The sequence below is a fragment of the Columba livia genome, chromosome 11, assembly GCF_036013475.1.
Source record: "Columba livia isolate bColLiv1 breed racing homer chromosome 11, bColLiv1.pat.W.v2, whole genome shotgun sequence".
NCBI lineage: Eukaryota > Metazoa > Chordata > Aves > Columbiformes > Columbidae > Columba > Columba livia.
In genome coordinates, this window is record NC_088612.1 from 5197323 (window position 1) to 5219253 (window position 21931).

General features: G+C 51.4%; 1 long non-coding RNA gene across 1 annotated transcript in view; it reads right to left on the reverse strand.

Annotated features, from left to right (window-relative positions):
* Window positions 1-21931, reverse strand: part of LOC110359906 (uncharacterized) — a 34400-nt gene that overhangs the window by 310 nt on the left and 12159 nt on the right. The window lies entirely within an intron of this gene.

Sequence of the window (21931 nt, forward strand, 5' to 3'; positions counted from 1 at the left end):
AACTTGGCTCACTGATGGAGCAAAGCTCCAGACTTCTTTCCCTTCTCACCACGTTTCCCACAGCTCCCAGACACCTTTCCCCCTTCCCCATGCCAAAGTCCCAGTCTACAAAACACTGAGCTTCCCCTGCATCTGCCCCAATTCCCTACCTCTGGCTGCCCCACACACCGCCAGCCAAGGGAGGGCTTGCTGCTTGTCCTTCCTTCCTAGGCTTTGGGGCATGGGATTACTCTGCATGTCAGAGCCACTAAAGGCACAGCCCTCTGATGTTTTAATCTTCCTGTTAACTTTCCCTGCCCTCGGCACCCTTGGCTGGCTGGAGAAAGTGATACCAAGCCACCGAGATGCAGCTGAAGATGTGACGTTCAGTGAAAGTCCCATTCTCGGCTTTCCCCGCACCTCCTGGGGTTTGCCCCACACATCCTGCACCTTGCAGCAGGTTCTCCTTCCTTTTCCCTGATTTTTTTAAAATTTCCTTTGCACTTTTCCCACAGTGAGTGCAGATCCCCCAGCACAGCCTCCAAACCCAGTCCCATCCCTTTGCCATCATCCCTTTGCTCTGCTTATAAACTGTTATGCTGGAAGGAGTAAAGACTAATATAACTAATTCTTGAATACACTAGGATCCAGACAGCAAAAGGAACCATCAGCTGGCTAATTTATTCTTTTTATTGCACCAAATTGTAATTTTATAAAATATTGCAAATTTTATAAAATATTTGCAAGCCCATTTTAAGAGATAAATCTTCTGTGTGGCTCTCTAATGAGCCGCCCTGGGAGCAGCCGGCATGTGATCTGCTGTAGGTCGCACCACGACGTTCCTGGGCTGCAACTGGATGAACCACTGTAACTCTTTGAACTGTGCAAATACTCTACACTCTGGGGTCCAGGCTGAAATTTTCATGGGTATTTTTTCTCTCTCTTAAAAATAGATCTTCTGTAACCCCTTTATTGCAATATTCATGAAGCACTTGATGGGAATCCGAGGAAAATCCCTTACCTTTTGCAACTTTGAAGCAAGCCTAAAACTTAAGAGAGGCAGAAGCCAAACTCACCCCGTCTGCATGGGTTTTGGGAAGGACCACAACACGTCTCTAGAGAATTAGCGTGCCAAGAGGACAGACCCCACACTGGTGTATGTGTATGAAAACCCAGGCTGTAAGAAGCCAAGGCTCAGCACTGCTTTATCCTCCATTAGAAGTCACCCCCAATGTCCCTCCAAGGCTGCCAAGGATGTTGAGGTCAGGTTAGATGGGATCTGAATGGTGGTGGCTGGTTTCCCAAGCCCAGGAGAGGAGGAGGCTGAACTCTTGTTTTGCCAGGGAAGACCCTTGTAGGGTAGAGACCCCTGCCCTGGGCAAGGTGAGCTTTTTGTGACCTACAGAGAAACTCATCTATGGTGCAGACAGAGAGGATGCTCGTTGGTACGAGACATCGGTCCTCCCTGGAAACGATGCCCTGCCTGCCTGGTGGGTTTGCACCTTCCAGCACTTGGTTACTGGGGGCACGGGAGCCTGAATTGACCCAGATGACTTGACATAAGCTTCAGGAAAGCCCAAGCCTCCAGCACGCACTTTCTCCGTAGGCAGAGTTCAGTCTAGTGTTGCGGGTGCCTGCAAAAATAGGGCTGCGCCAGGTCCCGATCCCAGCCCAACACCCTGCGCAGGGAAAGCATCCTCCAACGTAGCAAGTGGATTCATTATCCCTCTCTTTTTTAAAAACTATGCATAAACAATTGCAATTACAGCTCCGATTCTTTCCCAGCACTTGCTCCTGTGCCTCTCTGTGCCCTTTCAAAGCCAGTGCTGAGGTTTATACACTGTCAGACTGCCCCGCCACAACTATTCTGGGCAGCAAGAAGGGGAAAAAAAACCCTCAAATGATGGCAAATGGATGCAGGACACACTGCCTAATCAGATTCCTGTCCCCTATTGAGGCTGGGAAGGAGGGACCCCGCTCCTCCCCTGCCCTCAGCCCAGCCTCCGCTTCACCAGCTCACATGGAGAAACTTTCTGGACAATTTAATCTCGCCAGGGTGTTACTTAGAAAAACCTTTTTCACTGTCCATTTTTTTTCCCCCCTCCCTTCCTTCCCTCCCCCCCATCCCCTTTTTTTTTTCTTCACTCCCAGCCTTGATTGAATTTTGCAAGCCCCTTATATCTTTCTTTTTTTGTAGGGATGCACGCTGCTTATGCAAATACCAGCCTTTCATACCACCTCCCTGGCTCAAGCCCTCCAACTTGAATGTGACCAAAAGCTGTGCTCTCCCCTGCTAACTCCTTAGCACAATTACACCTCCATTCTGCTCTAGGGGCCCGGGGAGGGGGTGAGAAAAAAATCATTTTTAGTTAATAACACGTGCTGTTTGCTTTGGATAATTACAAGGGAGCTTCATCTTCTAAGAACTATGAAATATTCTGTTTGGCAGGGCAGGGGGAAGGCTCCATGTTATGCCTACGCTGCGAGTTTTATCTCCGGGTGGAGATGCTCACATGGCATCTTAAGGTTCCCACCGTCTCGTGCTCGTCCTGTGCACCTGGGCAAGCATTTACATTTCCTACGGAGGAACTTCTCGGCGCTTTGGGCTATGGGAGAGAGGAGAAGGCGGCTGACATTTTTCTTATCTCAAGTTACAATTTCCTGCAAGCATCAAGATAATAAAACATCAGCGATGGGCAAGCTGAGCAAAATGAATGCGTCGGCTGGCTCTCCCACAGCAGCACGGGGAGGACCAGGGAGAAAGGACACCCGAGGGATGAAGCTGCTCCGCCGGCTCTCGTTTGCATCGCGGCCCTGCCGTTATTGTCCTCCCGCCTTGTCTGCTGGGGAAGTTTATGTGGAGGGCTTTTGCCGGGGCGAGGAGGAGGAGGGGAGTTTTCCCCAAAAGCACCCAGGAATCTGTCAAAAGAAGGACAGAAAAGAGAAGAAGAAGAAGAAGGGAGACAGAGAGTGGGAACGTCAAGGACCCCTGACTAATGAATAGCAAGTTTGCCCTTGAACCTCCCTGGGCTTTGCCATTCCCAGGCTCCAAACAAGGGCTGATGCATGCTTGGGCCCAGCTGCAGGGGGACCGGGCTATGGTTCATCTCAGACACTTTGACAGCCCGGGCCTTTTCCCCGCATAGCTCAGACTCGCCTAACTACTCCCCTGGCAACAGCTCAGTGCAGGAACCTGCGCTGAGGCCCTGCCTGCTGCATACAGAAGTGTGAGGAGGTGGAGGAGGAGGAGGGGAGCGGCTGGGAGAAATTAGCTGGAGACTGGCTTAACCCATCAAATGCTGGGCAGGCGTCACCAGCCTCGGCCACCCTTTGCTTGGTCCCCGACTCGGCTGGCTGGGTGCTGGCTGGCAAGGATGGGTGGTGGAGCAGGAGAGGGTCAGACGTGCTGAGTTGCTGGGTATCTCACATCCATGACCTGCTGCTTCACCAGGACCCAGCACCTTGGACCTGGTGAGGCTGAAGGTCCTGGTGGTGCCAGGGATGTAGGAGGGAGCCAAAATAGCTGTATGGAAAAGGCCACCGGTGCAGTGGGGACAGGGCATCCCTCTCTGCCAGCCAAAATGAGGGCTCAGGCTGGACACGAACTTGCCCCAGCCTCTCTTTCTGCATTGCAGATCAAAGGCAAGGGACAAGCTGGCCTTAGGGGTCTGCACTGAATGGCTGGAGAAAACAGTCACAAGCACCCGGCGGCTCCAAAGTGTGACCCAGAAATGTTCCCACATCCCAGCCCCATATAAATCAAGGGGGAGAAAGAGGGGGGCTCCATCCCAGCCTCTGTTTTTACAGAGCATCTTTCATGTGCAGTCCCTGAGAGAGAGGGCTTTGCCGAGCTTGTTAAGGACGGCTCCTGCGCCAGGCAGAGAGGGGGACGCACCATATGGAGAGGAGAAAAAGAAAAGGGGACACTGAAAATGGAAAATTATGCAAAGCAGGAGAAGAGGCGCGGGGGAAAGGGAGGAGGGAGGCAGTGAGGTGGTGGGGGATGGGGACAGGGTGGGCTGGGATGGGAGCCCTGATGTGGGGGACACCAGCAAGCTGGCACGGGGGCAACAGGAGGGACAGAAGTTTCCCCATGACAGGGCGCAGGACAGCCCTTGGAACCCTTGGGTGCTGTCACCGTAGGGCAGGTCTCCAGTCTGGCCATCCCCAAGCTGCTCTGAGCTGTGCCAGGGTGATGCCCAGCTGGACCACAGAGGGTGCACCCTCCAACCAGAGCCGTGCCATGCTTGGAGATGCAGCAAAACAAGGCCCACGGTGACCTACTTCAGAGGTGTCCTCAGGACCTCCGTTACTATGGCAATGAGGTTGCAAGCAAACGTTCTGGGGTTTTTTGGTCAAGATTTTTGCTTTTAATCAATCACAAAAACCGAACTCATGTACTGAGATGCCGGGAGTCTTGTAAGAAATGGTCCTGAACAACAGCAACAGTAGCAAGGGCCTGATTCACCTCTGGATCTCAGCCGCCCACGTGGTGATGGTGGACACTTGAGTGAGTTAAGGAGAATCCGAATGCAGCTGACAGAGCTCTTCTTTTCCCTGTGGCCCCCAGACGGTCCCAGTGCCACAGGGCAGGCTGCAGCCCCGGTGTGGCACAGGGATGCTGGGGATGCTGTGCAGGCACAGGAGGGAAAATTAAATTTCCAGTGTGTTATTGCCCAGCTTGTGCTCAAACTCCAGCATCTGGCCTAACACAGTGCATTTGGAAAAATGACTTGCCCCTTACCAACCCAACTGTGGAGCTCCTTCCTGCTCTCCTGGAAACCTTAGTCACGTCCTGGCCTCTGGGCTCAGCTCATCCTTGGGAAACTGCCTGCCCTGGCACTGTGACAGCTCCCTGCTTGGTCCCCTCCATCCTGTTCCCATCTCTCCTCTCGATGGCTTTCATTGAGAGCAGCCAGTGCCTTTCCTTCAGTGTCCTCAGCACAACCCAACACCCAGGAACACAAACTGCTCCTGGCTGTCACCTGCTTTCCCTCTTGGCCCAGAGCAGCCTTTGATCTCACATCCCTCTCTACTACAACACTCCCTTTTTTAGCTCCTTCTCCTGTGTGTTGCATCAGGAAACATTCCCTCACTCTATCCCAAACAGATTGCTCCATTAATCCCTTCTACCATTCTTCCACCTATTTAACATTGGTAAATTTACCGTCAACCCTCATGGTCACCCTACACCCTCAAACCCACATTTTGGGGAGGTATGGGGCAGAGTCACACAGGGTGAGTGCCCAGAGATGGGCTGGTACACAGGCAGGCGTGGGACTGTGCCTGCAGAGATGGGCACGCTCGCCCCGGCGTACACGTGTTCCTGCCTGTACATGCCAACACCTACATGTTCCTGCCCACGTTCCCGCTGCCGGCTCTGAGGATGTGGGATCTGGAGGGGCGATCTTGTTCTCCCCCAGGGCATGGGTGTTATCTGTGTAACACGGCTGCAGGCTGGGATTTGGGCTGTTTGGTCTTACAGTCCTTAAATGAAAAAGATGCTGTGACCATTTCATAGTTTCTTCAAGAGCCGTGCCCTGGAGTAAGGCTACATGTGTTGGCCAGATCCTCAGTAAAGCCCTGGAATAAGCTGTAGGCACTGAAGAGGATTCATCTAAGCAGCACACAAAGAGAAACAGCAAAAAATAAAGTTCACGGGGGCACAAGGAAAACAGAGCTTCCACCCACAGAGCAGCTGTGTGGGGTTCTGGGGAAAGGCAGGCAACGTGGGAGATGTTTCAGAGCTTGCTCTCAAGATGATGCATTTGCAACTGTCTCTTCTCAACCGGTGGAGATAAACTGAGTTACCTGCCCTGCAGACACACATTTCAATTCATGTACCTTCAGGTACAGGTACATGTCCTGGGCTGCTTTAAGGCTTGCAAGCAACTGTAGCAGAATGATGCAAAAATGAGATGTGCCTTCATAGGAGAGGAGGAAGAGGAATCTCCTCTATCCCTTGATATCCTGACACAGTTGAGCAACCACCCCTCCACAACCAAACCCAGGCAAAGGGGCTGCTTGGTGTTCTCACTGCAAATTCCCCCCTGCTATAAAATGGGTGGCATGGGGTGGAGGCGAGCGCAAAGGATTCAGTGTCCTCTGGATCAGGCTGGCCTCAGCAGCCGCGCTGGAAGCTGAACCGTTTCCAAAGAGGATACAACAAGAACAGTGAGTCCTGCCCAAGTGACGGTCCAAAGAGTTGGCACTTCGTCCTGATTCAACCTCGCCCCAGATTCCCACCCCGGCGTGCATCCAGGTTTCTTTCTCCTTGACCCATCTCCATCAAAAGAAGCACTGTTATGAGTCTCTGCTCTGAGTTTCTAGTCTACAAATAGAAGCAAAGCAGCCCCTGCTCCAGAGCTGAACATTTCCACTAAACCCTATTTTGATGCCTGTCCCAGCGAAAGAAACCTTCAGGGACCATGCCCTTTGTCTGAGATGTTAAATATTTAGCCTCCAGCAATACAAGACGCCAATAGGATATTAGACTATACAATTGCTATATGTCCCTGCATTCCTGTCCGTGAAGGAGCAGCTCTAGTAAACCTTTCTCTGTATGGGGACAGCCAGCCGGCTGCCTCGAGCACTGGGGCACAACAGGCTTATCGGGCAGCTCTGCCACCCCACACGGAGAAGCTGCGCCACAGGAGCTGCTAGAAGAGCATTTCATTTCCAAACAGGGCCCTGGAGACCTCTTGTGTGACGGGCTCAATGGAGCGAGCTGGGGGAGCACAGAACAAGGAGTCACGACCCCAGGCTAAAAACAAGCTGGACTCCAGGTTTGTTGGTCCTTATTTCTCTACACCAGGGCTCAGTCTGGCCTGTCCCCTTGAATCAGTGCATCTCTCCTCTGCCACCACCGATGGGGAAATGGCAAATTGGGATTTTTTCACCTCCCTCTCCCCCTCATTTCCCTCCCCTAACTCCTTTTCCGCATCATAAGCAAAGTCTTAATAAAGCTCCCATCCCCACCACCAGCCCTGCACCATGCTCCCAGCAGAAAAGAGATGCAAAGCCACGCTTGGAATCTGATTCCCCGGCTTTAAACGCTGCTCTGCCAGCAAAGTGCGACTTGAAAGCTCCCCTGTCACAGTTACAAAGCTCCGAACAGCCCTTCCTCGGATAATCACGCTTATCTCCAGATTAAGAAAGAGAGACCTGCAGCTGAGGCTGGTCACATGGGCTGGGATGTGGGCAAATCTCTTTTAAACAATCCCCATATAGCTGTGACCTCCACCGCAGCCCAAAATACACCATCCCTCAGTCCCACTTGAAAACCAGCTCTGGAGACATGACGGAGCATGTGAGAAGGGACAACGCTGGAGAGAGCGGGGGCAGGAGGGAAACCAGGGGGAGGAGTGAGAAAGCAATGGAGAAGAGGAGGATGAGAAAGGCAGAAGAAAAAATAAGTAAAGGGAGGACGTGGGAGAGAGAAATTGTGTGTGGAGGAGAGGGAGGAAGAGTGTGTAAATGGGGGGGAGGATGATGAAGGACAGGGCAGTCTCTGCTACTCTTCCTGCTGGGGATTAGTTGTCCCAGCACTGTCCTCAGGTTAACTCTTCCCGCTCTGTCCCCGGCTGGCAGCCCAGCCCGATTACGTGACTCCAGCTGTGCCAAGCAGCCTTGGCAGAGCCAGCACGTTACCTACTTTGCTGCTACAGATTCATTAAGAGGCTTTGCTTGTGTGGGAATAGTCATCCCAATGGGGAGAAAAAAAGACACAAACAACCCTTCTGCAGATCAACCTGGTGAGGAACTCTGACAAAGCCGTTTCCATGGCCCTGCCTGGGGCTTGGGAGCAGAATTAAGGAGAGGCAGGGATGCGCAGAGGAGAGGAGGGCAGAGGGGTGGGAGATCAGTGGGAAAGGGTCCCCAGCAAGGCCCCTGCTCAGGGATGAGGCACCAGTAAGGGAGGGAAGTGCCAGCCCTTTGCAGGATGCAGGTCCCTGGTTCTTTGTGATTAAAGGCCACCTCGGATCTGGGTCAGGCATGGACGATTCATTCACCCTGTGAGCAAATAAAAGGTCTGAGCAACTGCAGAGTGACTTTCTCCAACGACAGGTTCCCCTCTTATGTCCATGTGGGATTAACACAATTATTTTGCAATGGAGGTGCTGAAACAGCTCCAAAATGGGCACAGATGCCAAGCGCTGGGGCTGGACCTCTCTGAGGACACCCACGATCTGCTGGCACCAACCTGGGGTTTCCAGACATGGGGCTCGGCCACCGGCTGCAGCCTGCCAGGAGGGACCGCAGCGCTGCCTCCCCGGCTGCTCATTATTCACCCTGTGCAATTAGACACTGCTGATAAGTCACATGAAATTGCCTTTGTTCTCCAACTGGATGACCTGCATTTCACAGGAGTCCATTCTTTCCTGCACGTTACTCACGAGTTGTCCGCTGAACCTACTGCTGGAGGGGCAGTAAGGATTTTGGGGGGCCATTAGCCTCACAGATGCCCCGTGCAGGTTGATAGGGAGGTGCACCTGATGGCCACCTCGCCTTGTTCTTCAGGACCTTCCCTTTCCACTCCAGCCAGCCCACCCACAGACAACCCCACACTCTGCTGCTCTGACCAAGCCATCTCCCACCCAGGGTCCTTGCAGGACTGTACCCACACCATGGTGTCTGCTCCTGCTCTCCATCCCTTCACCACCACCACCAGGACCTCATAATAGAAGAGAAGGCAAAGCAGAAGGCAGTCATCATGAAGCTGGGTCCAACCAAACTCCACAGCAGACAAGCTGTGCTGCAGCAAAACTGCCCATAATGACCCCCACTTCAGAGCAGCCTTGCGCCCGCTCTTCTGGCACCTGGCAGCTGCTCAGAAACAGACAGGAACATGGCGAGAAAAGACATCTTGGCCCATTTGAGAATTTCTCAGTCTGCTCAAGAAATGTTTGTGGGTTCTTAAGTCTTGCGGATTTAAGGGAAAGGATGCAAAATTAATTTAGATTAGAAATTAATTAGTTGTGAACTGGTGTTTACATCCCTACATGTTTTCCTATGAACCTAGAGAATGCAGAGGGATGGATGGATGGATGGATGGATGGATAGATGGATGGATGGATGAATGGATAATAACAGCACTCTGGGAATCACATTATGTACTGGTCCATACGCTGGGGATGTAGAAAGACTTTTCTCTGCATTGGTAATTAATAACTCTATCCTGAGCAAATGTTGATAAATCCTTTATAGTGCACGCTATCTCCATCTCCCCGACTCCCGTTTGGTGTTTCCATTTGCCTGTTCCACTGCTCCACCCCTGGCACCCACATGCTTCACTTCCCTCCCACATTTTGTAACTGGCAGCGGATCTGACTCCCTTTCTGGAGAAGCAGGCGGAGGTTTTGTTGCTGGGGCTTTGTGTGACTGATCACATGTGTATGTGTATATACAAAGATGGATACAAATCCATTGGAAATAAACACCTTTTAAGGGACTTGAGAGCCAGACACAGGGCAGGGGAGAAGAAAGAGCCTACAGACCCTCAGCCAGACAATCAGCAAAGATGAAGAGAAAGACCCAGTGAACCAAAAAAAGCTTCAGTTCTCTTTTAAACTCTTCAGTTTGCAATGAAAACCAACGAAAGCCCAGCTCTGCTGATGTACCATAAGTCGCAGAAACCCTCACTCCTTTTCTCCCAGCTCCGCACAGCTCAATTACCCCCGGCTGCACGGAGCACCCCCCCGCCACCCCACATCTCCCCCGCCACTGAGACAGCTTTCGCCAATGGAAGGAGTACAAATATATTCATTGGCACCTTATCAGACATGCATGCAAAACTAATTAACATGGGGAGACATGCAAGCTGCCACCCAGCCACAAATACACACCCACGAGCATGCACACACACACGCACGCATGCACAAGGCAACCCTTGTCTAGGGGGGACATTCAAAAGGCTTTGTCACTAATTTAGGCATCTGTCTCAGTCTGGTCTGGTCCTCCTGGCTAGGCTGGAGTTGTGGGTTTTTTTCCCACTCTGTTTGACAATGCTGGGAACATGCCCGGAGACCCCTCATTCAAATCACCCTTTGACAATGGTCTCATTGTGTGAGCATATAGAAAAGGGAAAGGATGGGGGAGAAGATGTGGAAGGCGGGTAAGGAATTAAAATGTGAACCCAAGGAAGTGTTTACTAACACAAGCCCTGCAGCTGCCCCGTTTCTCCTCCACCCCCTTCTTCTGTCCCCGGCCGCTCCAAGGGCCCAGCTTGTCTCCAGCACGAGGCAGGCAGCGGGACAGCGGGACAGCAGGACAGTGGGACAGCGGAGCAGGAGCAGGGCTACACAGGGATGCACAGAGAGATGGCAGACTGGAGGGATGAAGCTTCAGGGCATTTGAGTCTTCAGCAGCATGGGGGGCAGGTGCGGATTTGGGAAGATGGAACCATGGAGAGGGTTAGTGACTTAAAATGTCCAGGGAAGGACATCCTCATGGAGGAGCCAGGGACAAGGTACAACCACTTCAAGGCTTTCCAGGCAGGGACAAGAGGTGTTTAAACCTGGTCTGGTGGAGGAGACTCGTGGTGAGGTTTGCACCACTCTCTTTGGTGCTGCTGCCAGATACGCTACAGCACAAGAAGAAATGGAGGGGGCAGTGGGGTGTCGAGGCTGGGGGCTCAGGGAACAGAACAGATGCCCTTCAGGACCTGGCTGTCTGCCTATTGCTAGACATTAAATATCAGGAGAAAAATATAGAAAAAAAAATCGCTCCTGATGCCCTTACCACCCCCCACCAACACTGGGGGAAGAAAATGGTGAAGGTGCAGATAGGGAGTGTCAGCCCCCAGCCCCACTGCGCTTGGCTGGGCTCGGCAGACGCCGTTCAGCTGGAAATGCCCACGAGTCGGCAGAGCAAAGGGAAGAGGAGCTGGGGAGGGGGAGAAGATGATGACAGCGTTTTCCATATATGCAAATGCATCTGCACAAGATACCCAGAGGGAGACAAAACAAAGAGACCTCAAAGAGGCTGGCTCCCAGACCTGCACAAAGCCAGATAGCTCTGTGCATGTGTTTGCACATGAAGACCTGAGCAACGCGGGATGCAATGCTGCCCAGAGGTTCCCCCAATCTGAGCAGATCTCAGCCCCAAAAAAGCCTCGTTGAGGAACCCAGCAAAAGCTGCCAACACAAATGCCACAATCCCACATCCTCCTACACAAACAGATGCACCTTAGGAGTCAGAAACTATTCCTGCCCATCAGCTTAGTCAGAGAAGAGAAAAGCTGTGATGGAAACCCAAAAGAGCTCTGCCTCAAGTGTGACAGAGGCAGCCCAGCTCCCCTGACATTGCTCCTGCAGCCAGATCCACCACCTGGACCTTTGGTTGCCATAAGAGGAAATCTGAGAGATTTCTGGACATCACTATAAAGAAGGCAGAGCAAAACATCACACAGAAACCCAAGAACACGTGTGATGGCGAAGCATTTCCTTCCCACAAGCACTGCAACAAAACGAAAAGTCACTTGTGCAAACATTTCTACTTAAAAGAGGGAAGCTACTGCCAAGTAAGCAAATCTGTGCTTTTTATCCAAACAAGTGGTTGTGAGCAGTTTTGTTGCCACATTCCTCTGCCCAATACAGAGGGATAAACACTCGACATACGGTGGCACACAGGGACTCAGGGACAGAGCTGTGGTTTTAATAGGGCAAGGCAGACACTAAATGAAATAAAACTCTACAGAGATCAGCTTGCCAGAGCTCAAGGCTGAGGAAAGCTATTTGACAGTAAAGAGAAACAAGGACACTCATGAGTCTGCTCTCATTTCCATGCTGTAAATTTGGGCAGCTTTTATGGAACACAATTAAATCCTCACTTAGGATTTAACTCGGTGAAGCAGAGGGCAGACCTCAGTACAAGACCCAACTCTGGGCTCTCCTCCCTGGCTTGTTCTGTGGAGGGCAGGAAGAGTTGCGAAAAAGTTGGGTGAAAAAGCAGGGGGATTTGTAGCTCCCAGCCAACACAGCCATTTCACAGCCCCCTCCAGCTCCGTCTCAGCTGCTCTTTCCTTCACCAGTGATTTGCTGCTCTGCTCACAAAGCTTTGGCTGCAGGGGACAGTCAGTACCAGTCTCATACACACAGAGACTCAAAGGTATTTGGGCGTCTCTTTCCCTTTACCTCTAATAGCAGCTGAAGACATCAGCAGTCCTTCAACACATCCATTCACTGCCTCTGGGAGCTGATCCTTCCTTTCTAATATCCAAAAGGTCCCAGTGTGTACCCCACGCAAGACCCATGCAAGAAACTACGTAAGACCCTCTGTTATTAACACTTATTTGACTATTTAAATTTTACCTTATTCTAAGTGCATTTCAAAGGCTCTTCTGCTCTCCAGAACAGTTTAGCTCTCTGGATTTCACAAGCAACAAGTGATAAAACTCCTCACCTACTTGCACCACATAGGTAAGGTCACTTCTGAGCTGTGACCTTAAATCTACACATGCTTTTTCCCCCAGGGATTGAGGGATGTAAATCTCAACATCTCATTAAACAGCTCTGCAGATCACTCAGAACAGATTGCCTCACTACATAACTTTTTGGCTGGTCACTACCCACGAACGGATGATTTTACATGACATTTATTCATGCAAATTGCAGAGGCTGTAGTCTGGTTACCCAGCAAGAGCGTAAAGAAATGACAGTTTAGATGCAGAAATGCTGGCACCATCATAGAAGGCACGATGAGACTGGAAATACATCCCTGGGTTTTTGCAGCACAACAAAACTTAGAGCAAGGCCTTGTCAGATGGGGCTTTATCAGGAACGACCCCCCCGAAATGGCCCAGGGGAGGCAGAGAAGGGCTTGTACAAGGGCTGCAGGGGCTACGGAGAAATGAACTTCTCCCGCTGCATGTGCAGGAACCTGCCATGGGGAGAGCACACGCGACATTTTACGTCACTCACAAAGCCTACTCTGTCCAATAAAGTGGAGAAATAAAACAAAGCATGAAATCCAGGCATAAATTAGCATCCCTCTAGTCTAGCTTTATTTGTGCTGCTGCTGCGGATTAGCATCTAGCTGGCTGACAGGCTGATAGGCAGACAGAAACAGGGAGAAATAAAAAAATTAAAAAGAAAAAAAATCAGTGGGTGTCTTTTTTTCCCTGCGGTTCCTGGGAATCTGCCGTTAGTGCAGACAGTGTTCATCCCTTTAGGACCAGAATTTTTCCATCTTCCTGGGAGAGCAATAGGCTCTGCAGGGAAGCAAATCCCCCTGAGATGTTTGTGCCTGCACCCTGTGAAGCTGGCACCCATTTTCTGACTGCAAACCCAGTGCAAACCCATCACATCCTCAGCCGGCACCCCTCCGGCATCCACAGTATTGCTCCGGCAGTGTTTCCAGAGAGACACAGAGCCCTGGGAGCAGTTACAGCGAGGCTGGGAGACCTTGAGGACAGCACCTCGCCGCAGGCATGCACGGGGAGCAGACACCCCGGGATTAGCTCTGGATCATGTTCACCAGCGCTCCGGGCAGCTGCTTCCTTCACTGCTTGCAGCCACAGCCGGGTTTGGTACCTGATCCCAGATGACATGACCAGGATCTCACACTGGCATCTCCTCTCAGTTCGTGTCAGAAATGTGTCACCGCCAGCTCCTCGGGCAGCAGGACCTGCAGAGAGTGTCCGTCGGGCTGTCACACAGCCTCCCACTCCTCAGAGCCGCATGGCAAAATGAGTGGTCGTCACTGGAGACGTCCCTTCTCCCTGGGCTCGGTGGCCTCGTGTCCACCCACCCTTTCTGAGCACAGCCACAAAGGGACAATGCTAAAAAGGTGCCAATCCTGATGGCCACCACCCAGTCCTTCCCAAAGCAGACAGGCTTGCCAAACGATATGTTGCTGCCTCAGCAACTTCAGGCAGCAGAGGAGAGCTGGGATGCTCGGGGATGGTGACACCAGTGTGGCATTTGTGCCCAAAGTGGGGGAACAACAGCAGCAAACTTGATTATGTTCAAAATGAACAGCAAAATCCATTTCCACCCTCACTAAGCTGTTCATAGGTTGGGTGGGCTCTCAGGTCACGGGAGATCTCTAGTCCCTGCCTGTCACTTAAGGAGCCAGAGAGCTCAGTTTTTAGGCTATAGAAAAGCAAATTTTCAGCTGTTTCCAAAGATGGCCTAGAAAACACAGACTAATTCTGCATAGCCATAAAGTGAGTCCCTCAGGAGCACAGCGTGCAATTTGAACACCTCGGTATCCCTCTGCCTGCCAGTGCAACACTGAGTGGCTCTGAGCAGAGTACACACACCTAAAAATTCTGAATTTCTCCTTGGCAGAGCCCATGGAGCTCCTGGCTGCTGGGAATTGCCCAAGCAGAGGGGATGTACCCCCGTTCCTCCGGCCATGTCTTTCCCAGCATGCACGGCCCAAAGCTGGAATAAGGCACATCAGGACCATCCTCATTCAAGTGCCCACAGCAAGACAGTGCCCTCCACACCCACGCACCCACAGAGGCATCTACGGAAACAACCCGTGGTATCAGCAGGGCGGCTTCTTCTAGGGGCTAGGAAGGAAGAAAGATAAGGACAGTGCAGAAAGCTGAGCCTTTGTTTCCCAGCATTCAGCCATGTCACCCGCTGTCCCTTGAGTACTGGAGACCAGCCACTTCCTACTGCACCCTCGAGCTCTTGCAGCAATAGCAGGGACTCCTCTAACCTCCGGCATCTGGGGATGGAAGGAGGCAGAAGTCAGCCACAGCCTCCAGAACTGCAGCAAGCTGCAGGAAAGATCTTCCCTTTGCAAGGAAACAGTCCCCTAACGGGCTCCCCAGCCAGCACTTATCTACCTGAACCACTTGCTTCCTCCCCAAGCTCTCAGCTTGCTCTGCTACACCACCCGTCAACCTGATCACGAGCAAAACGAGTCTGATGGGTCCCAGCCTAGCAACCACTCGAGAGCCCCCTGTATTCCTACTCTGCTCCTCAGTGCCACGCCATCAGGAAGCCCAGCCCGGAGATGGTGCAGGACCACAACTACTTTAAATGTTTATACAAGTCCAGACTCATACATGCAGTTTGCCCTTAATTTTGGAGAGCTCCAGTACACTTCTGCATAAGATATATTAAAACTTACACTGGCTACAGCACATTCAGGCAAGTGACCACAGCGATGCCTATGAAATGTATCACAAATGGACTGAAGAAGCTCACTCCTCTGAGACACTGGTGTGAGTGGCAACTTGGGACATGTCTGTAGCAGCCCGTGGAGAAGCTGCCTGGTCCCATGAGACAGCACAGAGTCAGCATCTCCTCCTCTGGCTCCTAGGCAAAGCGTCCAACAGTGCTGCAAACAGTACACGACCTTTCAGTTAAAGACCCAATAAATTTTAAAAGTAATTGTTTTCCTTAGTCCTGGCAGCGGGGAAGTCAAATGCTGTTTCGAAAGCTGTCCCCAGAGTGAGACAAACCTGTACATGTCCACCGGCACTTGGTCTCTTACCAAATCGGGTGCCAGGGACCAACATCATCAATTATTACCTTCCAGAGGCCAAAGCACACACCACAGAACTTCTCTTCCAAGTTTCTCTGTGCCCAGGGCCACATGACAGTGGCTGGGACCACTCCTAAGAATCATCAGTACGTCCACTGGCTTAAACGAGACCCAAGCCAACCAAAATCCAACCCAGTGTAACCCATGATACTTTGAGTTGTCAGAGTCTCCTTCATTCGTTTTGGAGTTTGAATCTCCAAAATTGCTAAGCCTGGCTCCAAAAATCAAGTATTTGGAGGGATTTTTTTCAGACTGGAAATGCCTAAGCCCTGTGAGGTCTTGTTTCCAGAGTTTTCCCTGCAATGATGACGTCCCTACATCCATTTCTTGTTAGCATAATTTTATTACTTTTAAGTGAGGATTGAGACTTTCAAACACCCCTTGATTACAGTTGCTGTGGGTTTGCAACAGACACTCCAAATCCCAAGCTTTGTACTCAAACCCCTGTGAATCCTTTTGGCCCAGCCTTCCCAGCTGCTCTTCTACCCAAAAGGCACCAGCCCTTGAGAGCAGGATAGTAGAAGAGGGGAAGAAAGCTGGAAAATGGCCATTTCTGGGACTATGTATTAAATCAGGAGGAACAGCCCCAAAAGCCTCTCGCAGCCTTGGTCACCAGCCGCAGCTACTTGTGAAGCTCCCATCGAATTTGTCTGCGTGAGAGCCAGAAGAAAAGACACATTGCTCCTGCCTTGCAAGATTTTCTGCCAAGCCTGTCAGCAAGGCGTGCTCAGCCGTGGCAGCTCAGTTTACGCAAACCTGGCCTGACACCTTCTTCTCTCCATGGCTCTCTGGACACCTCCCGCTGCTCTCCCTAAATCCTAAGCCAGCGCTGCTGTTCGTGAGATGGATGCCATGCCAGAGCAAAGCCGTGCTCCTTGCAGCCTCCCAGCCCCAGACCTTCTGCCAACACTGTCCCAACGTGGGGCACGCAGGCAAAAGAGCTGCCGGAGGAATCTACGCCAAGCGGCGCTGAGCACGACCTTTCTGCTTTACAATGGTAACCTGAATCCTAAATACTGGATTTCTAGGCACGCATTAAAGCCATGAGACAATGGAGACGGTGAGGCTGGGGCTGGCTGCAAGCCAGCTCCGTGCTGGCCCCGCCAGTGCCCTATGTTTCCCGTTTCCTTCTTTTTTCACCCTGGCAGATAAACAAAGTCCCCCTAAGCCAGGAGGCAGGTGCAGACACAAGCTCACCCGTGGCTTGGGGACGGTCCATGACTCACCCACCACAGAAGGTGGATGCCCGAGAAGACCCAGAGAGGTGGTTGTCTTCCTCTCTCACTCTCTCATACAAGCGTTGCTTCTCCTTTAATTGGTTTCATTCATGGCAGCCCTTCACTAAATGTAATTATGCCAGGGTCTCTCCATCTGTCTGCGTTCAGGAAGAGCCATTGCTCTCAGTGTTTTTATTTTCTTTATTTTTGCATTAATCCCCACTCTGCAGCTCACATGTGCAACAATGTCCAGGACCTCCTGAGCACATTACAGGCACTGAATAAAGAGTAGGATTCGCCCCTGGGTCTCTCCTAGCTGGAGGATATTTTTTGATGGGGAAAGCCCCATACCTCAGTCTCACAGCACTACCTGCACAGACAAGTCCTTTTTGGAGACGCTCAAGAGCTGTTTGGGAGCTCAGGCAAGAGGAGATACCTTGATTTCATCTGCACCCACAGACACAGAGATATCTCTGCCCTGTCTTCCCAAGCCCAGTACACAAAGGCAGCAAGGAGATGTCTGCTGAAGCTGGCATGGATCGCCTTTCACATGAACGCAGCATCCAGTCCTGCACAAACTAACACACTGATTTTCCTACCCAGGAACACGGACGGGGTGAGCGCGGCTGAGCACAGGGATTAACAAACCTCAGCTTTGCAAGGGCAGCTCATTGCTGCACGGCTGAGGCTGCAAAGCACCCAAAAGCATTTCATCCCTTGGGGTACAGAACCCAAGGTCCTCGCATCTTCCTCAGCCAGCACAGGTAGATCTTGGGGGAAAACACAATGCTAAAGGAGCTGTTGGTTTACTGAGAGACCAAAGCCAGCGACACAGACCCTGGGCAACCAAGCACCATCTGGTGACCGCCGGCTCCCGACACAATAGCCCACGTTGGCATGTTTATGATAGAGACCAGAGGCAGATTCCCATTATCCCCATCAGATCCTGTGATGTGGTTTCAGGAGAAGGACCATGAGAAGCAGATGGGATGGCAGAAGAGAAAAGAATGCAGCGAGACAGACAGACAGGAGAGATTTATACGAAGCTAAAGCACATACCCATAAACATGGGATAAGTAAATAGCATGTAAGTATGAAATTAAATGTGGGGAAACCATGGCATCCAGTAATCAGTCAAATATCTCCTTCACCTCTTTTTCAGTTTATCATCGGCATTTTAAAATGAGATATTTATGCCAATAAGTAACCCAGTTGTATACTGTAACCCTGCGAATATTCACTGGGATCTGAGACATTTGTCCCGACAGACAATTCATTTTTACAGTTATTTTTGGACTCCCAGCTTTCGTGGAACACCGGCTCTCTGTGTTGGATTTTATGCCCCTGAAATGTATTTACAATGCATGGCATCTGTATTGTGCATTACACACTTAAATCATTGCTTTTCATTCATCGCTTATAAAAAAAAATATTGCAATATCCTGAAGCTCCAAATACTCAAATTCAAAATATTACTGCTGCATTTTCAGAGCAATGCTATAAAATAACGTTGTGTTTTTAGATAAAAGAGGGAAAATTGATCATGAGGAACATGGATTCCCAAGAACTAGGATGAAGGGGAGTTTGGATTTCACACCACAATAAATGAAAAAAAAAAAGAAGCTGAAAAACCCACAAAGGTTTATTTTCTAAATAAGAACATAGAAACATTTTGTCACTTAAACAAAGGGAGGAGGGCGGGGGAGGCTCCATATCCCCGACTTGCTCTCTGCAACGGACAAATACCATCAGAAACAAAAAGCATGGCATAGTTAGCAGGAGCGGAGCTCAGCGCTTTAGATTTAATGATATGTATTTAAGTTCCTTTTAGGGGAAGCCTTCTGCAATCGTTGCGGGGGGGGCGCGGGAAATCATGGTTTTAAAGGCTTCTGTCATTGTTGCCTACGAGCCGAAGAAAAAAGCGCTTTCTTTGTCATCCAGGGGTTTATGGAAACACCTTAATGTGTCCTTTTCATAGGTGAAGCAAGGCGCACAAAGCAGCCGCGTGCCAACGCGTCCCCCCCGCCACTGGCAAAATAAATAAATGGAGGAACATGGGGACGGTGGCCGTTGCAATCCACCGGCAAAGCAGCAGCGAGGATGGGCTGGTGGGGTAAATATCGCGCATCTCCTGCCAAACCCTGCGTGGGCTATTGTCCCGCCATCCCTTTTAGATGTCATTAAGGATTTTTCGCATACAACCAAACGAGCAGAGGGGACGAATGCGCTCGTTCCTTCCCCACCTGTTGGAGAAGCCATGACGAGGCGGCTGGGAGCCGGTGCGGGGAAAACACAGGGCAAATTAGGAAGTATGTTAATTCAATTAATATCACAGAGGGGCTGGCGGGCGGGGGGGGAGGTGTGCGCACAGATTTTCCGCCCGAGGAAGGAGGTGGCAGAGAAAGAACTGGGACATGCCAGCTCCCGTTATTGTTCTGCCTTCATCGGTAATTAGCAAGATAAGGAGGGGACGGCGTGAGGGAGGCAGCATGGCGAGGACGAGGCAGCGCTGCACCCCACCTCATGCCCATGCGGCCATCTTACAGGCGGCACTCGCCTCCTGCAAAATGGCCGCCGGGGCCCATGCTGCCTCAAGCCCAGGGCTGGTCTGCCCTGGCAAGCTCTTGAGGCGGCTGGCACCCGGCGGCTGGGAGCAGCAGCAGCCATCACACAGATCCGCGGGGCAAGGGGAGCTCTGGGAGTCACCATGGTGGGCCGGAGTGTGCTCCCGACGCCTGGCGAGCGGCCATCTTAGCGCGAGCCCTGCTCACGGTGCCAAGGTGCTGGGCATGCAGTGTTCCCACAGTTTTTACCCCAGCCTTCCTGACTGGAAAAATCACAATATGCTTCTCTTTCATGAGGCAGCGCACATTGCCCGGGGCCTGCTCATGGCCATGGAGGCGGCTGCGCCCTCGCCATGGCTTCCCCCTCAGATGAGAGCGGTGCAGGAGCAAAGACAGGGTTAGCCACACACAGGTGGCCACTTTTGGGGTATAGCTGCCTGAATGTGCCCCAGTGAGTCCCGTAAGCTGCCAGGCACTAGGCTGGCATCCTGACTGGGGTCTGACCCTGAAAGACACAGACTGAAGCAATATAGGTTGGCAGTTCGAGAGCTATGAGGGAAAATGTCACCTGCCCGGCTGTCAGAGAGCGAACTATGGGCAAATTCTGCCTTTCCCCTGACTGAAACAAAATAAATCCCAAAGCAAAACTGCAGAGACAGCAGTAAAGAAGATGCAAGCTTCTTAAATCTTAGTTTAACACAAATTTAAACAAGATCAGTTAGAAAAGGAAAAGGCAGAGTTATCCAGACAACATGGACAAAGCTACATCTGTATTTCCCACTGCACAGGAACTTTACAGTGGAAACATCAGCATCGTTTAGTTCTTCAAATGAGCAGTACCAAACACCAACTGAGGAACCCCCATCTCTGGTCCTGGGCTGTCGATAGGGTTGCTACAGCAATTGCTGTCATTAAAGCAATATTTGGGAAGCATTTCAGGTGTCTTTAGCCACGACAGGGCTATTTCACATGATGCAATAGGCAGACGATGCACATAGAATATTCGGCATCTGCTCCAGTACTCTGTGGAGAACCAGAGGACGAGGGTGATTGTAATCATACGCAGACAGGGCTGTGTTATACATCTCAGTTAGACAGTGAAACATAAGGGATGGCAGGCTAGCTGCTCTGCTCTGGGGTTGTCTACACAGAAAACCACACCATTATAATGACAGCACTATAGGTCAACTGCTACTGCTCCTCACCACGCCAGTGCACATCTCCACTCTTAATCTGGCTTTCTCCAGTTTAGCTTAAACTGCTTCCAGCATGACATAACCGGTATACAGGAGAGTCCTGCCTTCTGCTAAAGTAAATATCCACTGAGGTTGTACACGTAAAATTCCTTGCTTTAAAATCCGCCCCCCGACTGCACGTCTGTAGCCAGACCTGCCCTTCGGCTAACCTTTCTGTACTCTGCACACTTCAGGGCTGTTCGCAGTGCCCGTGAAACACTATTACACCCTGCTTCCCTTGGGTGCTAATCCTGCTTGTCAACCCAAAGGCAGAAGCAGACGGTGGCTTGGCATTTTGATTACGTTGTGATCTGTTTGAACCTTCCAGACTCTTTTGATGTCTGTGCAAATTTGAAAGGGGGAGCCTTTATCCTCCACAATGAAACCCCGTTATCGCGCGGTGAAACATCTCGGGACTCCTATGTCCGTAGCCATCACTAGATTTGAAGCAGGGAGCAGAGTTACGGCTCCTCCTGAAAGATTCTGAATTCCAGACTAACCAGTTCTGGCCCTGAGTGGAGAACACCGTGGGGACAGCGTGTTGCTCTTCAAACAAATGCATGCATAGGGAAGTGTGTGTATGCACAGAGACACCATATTTATACAAACAGATGCATTCATAGGAAAATGCAAATAGCATCCTCTTCTGTCCCAGGCTCCCTTAGAGCTCCTGACATCCTAAGGTTTCAGAGGAGTACAACCAAGCTTCAGATCAAACATTAGCCCTGCGGGGGTTCCCTGAGGGAAGCAGCCATGCACCGGGGTCTTTTCCCCGCTTCCACGCGAAGTTTCCCGACCCGGCCTTCCTTGGGTGCTCTGTTCTGACACGCGTACGACATGCGCGCGCAGAGCCTCACTAAAAGGCGCTCTGGGAATTGAGCGCCGCTTCCTCCTCCTTCTAAATCAATTGTCATAAACCAGCTTTTGTTTTATTGTTAACAAAGCGACAGAAACAATCTCCACGCGCAGCCCTTGCCACTCCCATGGCCCCGTCCTTTGGCACAATGAGCTGCCCAGGGCTCCCCGAGCACACGGGCACGGGAAGGCAGCAGGTAAGAAAGATTGGGAGAGGCTGCTTTCTGGTGCACAGAAATCTGCTCCTCCTCTCGGGAGCCTGTTCCTTGGCAGGCAGCGAGGCAGTAGGATGGGAAGGGGGCTGCATGGTGGGTGAGGCACTCCCAGCCTCCCCAACCCAGTCTCCAGCTGCCCCCTTCATCCCCAGCCCACTGAGGAGCCCGCTTTCAACTTGCATTTTACCTTGTGCTCTGCAAACCACAGTTTCTCTGACTCTTTGGTGCCAGCAAGAGGTGAAGCCCACAGCACCGCCGCAGCAATTGATGCTGCTTGTGACAGCTCGAGCTCTGCCTGCCTAAGGTGTGCCCCTCTCTCCAGCACAGCCAAGCACCCGTCCCTCCTCCTCCTCTTCCTCCGC